The following is a 2181-nucleotide window of genomic DNA, read 5'->3' on the forward strand; positions in this document are numbered from 1 at the left end:
TGTTATCAAGTTGGTTCTGATTCATAGTGACCCTATTCACAACAGAACAAAACATTGCCCAGTCCTGCATCATCTTCACAATGTAAAGTCTTGTGAAGTTCATTGCTACTGCCACTGTGCCAGTCCATCTTGTTCAGGGTCTCCCTCTTTTTTGCTGACCCTCCACTTTACCAAAATGATGCCCTGCTACAGGAACTGGTCCCTCTTGATACTATGTCCAAAGTATGAGAGACAAAGTCTTACCATCCTGGCTTCTAAGCAGCATTCTGACTGTACTTCTTCCAACAGATTTGTTTATTCTTCTGGAAGTCCATGGTACTTTTAATATTCTCCTCCAACACCATCACTTAAATGCATCAGTTCTTTTACAGTCTTCCTTATTTATTGTTCAACTTTCACACACATATGAAGCTATTTAAAATACTATGGCTTGGGTCCGGCGCACCTTAATCTTCAAACTGATATCTTCTCTCTTGAACACTTGAAAGAGGTCTTGTGCAAGAGATTTGTCTAATGCAATGGGGGCTCAAAAATTACATTCCCATGGCTTGTAAAGTGTGCTCTTTGAACATTTAAATGAATATGTGTTTTCTGTTTTGTATGTGCAGATAAAAAATGAAAAAGGAATAGAAGTAAATACTGTTGACTTGGAGGGGATTGTAGATGTAGGGGATTGTAATCATTGCAATGAAACAAAATATGATTGATTCAGTGTAAAACTGACTATCTACCCTGTAAACGTTCACTCAATTCACAATAAAAAACTTCAAAAAAATTATGTGCCCATTAAATGAATCATTAATCAGTTCCTGTTGAATCAACCCTAATTCCTGAAGACCCTATGTGTGTCAGAGTAGAACTATGCCATAAAGTTTGTGTGTGTGTTGTTATTTTTATTTTTAACTCTAAATTTAATTTATTTTGTTGTTGTTGTTGACAATATACACAGCAAAATAGACGTCAATTCAACAGTTGCTACAGATACTATTTTAGTGGCATTGATTGTGTTCTTCAGGTTGTGTAATCGTTCTTACTCATCTTTCTGAACTGTTCCCCCCTCACTAATAAAATCTCATCGCCCCTAAAGTTCTGGTCTCATCTTTCAAGTTGCTGTTGTCAATCTTCTCCCATATAAATAGTTCTTAAAAGAGCCCAGTGCTTCTAGCAGACCTTTATTACTAGTAAAGCTAAACAACTGCACGATTTTAAGGTGATTTCAGGAGATATTTTTATGTTTACGGCTTAAAGATTATCTCAGGGCAATAATTTCAGGGGTTCATTCACTGTCCATGGTTCCAGAAAGTTTAGAACCCATGAAAATTTGAGATTTTGTTCTGCATTCAGTAGGATTCTTCTGTATCTTTGGTCAAATTTTTCAGTAATGGTTGCTAGACACCACCGAGTTCTGTCTCATGGCAAAGGAGGCAGTTGTTCATGGAGGGAATTAGCAATTTATTCCATATCCTCCTCCTATTCCAGCCTCTCCTTCCTCCCTCTGTCGATGCAGGTAAACACAGACTAATTGTTGTGTCTTTGATGGCTGCTTCAAGCTTTTAAGACCCCAGGAACTATGCAACAAACTAGGAAGTTGTTGCTGCTGTTGAGTGCCATCAAGTTGGCTCTGATCCATAGAAACCCTGTATAGGGTTTCCAAGGAGCAGCTGGTGAGCTTGACCCACCAACCTTGTGGTTCAAACTGACTTTGCAGTCCAGTGCATTAACCCACAGTGCCATACCAGGACTCCATTAGACTTATTAGCTGAGATGTCCCATGAAATCATGACCCTAAGCCTCCAAATCAGAAAACCAAATCCCATGAAGTGTTTGGTTGTAAATAAGCAGCCTCAGCTGCAACTCTTTGTTTGTTGGTTGGTTGCTTTTTGTCATTGTTGTAAACATATCTATCATGCAAATTTTTACAACTTATTGATAGCAATTACAATCATTGGCTGTGTAACCCTACCCTTACTCAATGAGATTTTTTTTCATCACTGTTAGCCCTCTTTTCTTCCTCCTCACTCATCCCCAGGCAACCACTAATAAAGTTTGATCTCTATACATTTGTCTTTTCTTGTCTTTTATATAAGTGAGGTCCTTCAATTTCTGTCCTCTTGTTATTTTGCTCAGCATAATGTCTTCAAGCTCCATCCATACTGTAACATGCATGTATCAAGATTTCAT

Source organism: Chrysochloris asiatica, unplaced genomic scaffold (assembly GCF_000296735.1).
Source record: "Chrysochloris asiatica unplaced genomic scaffold, ChrAsi1.0 scaffold00008, whole genome shotgun sequence".
NCBI classification, from domain to species: domain Eukaryota; kingdom Metazoa; phylum Chordata; class Mammalia; order Afrosoricida; family Chrysochloridae; genus Chrysochloris; species Chrysochloris asiatica.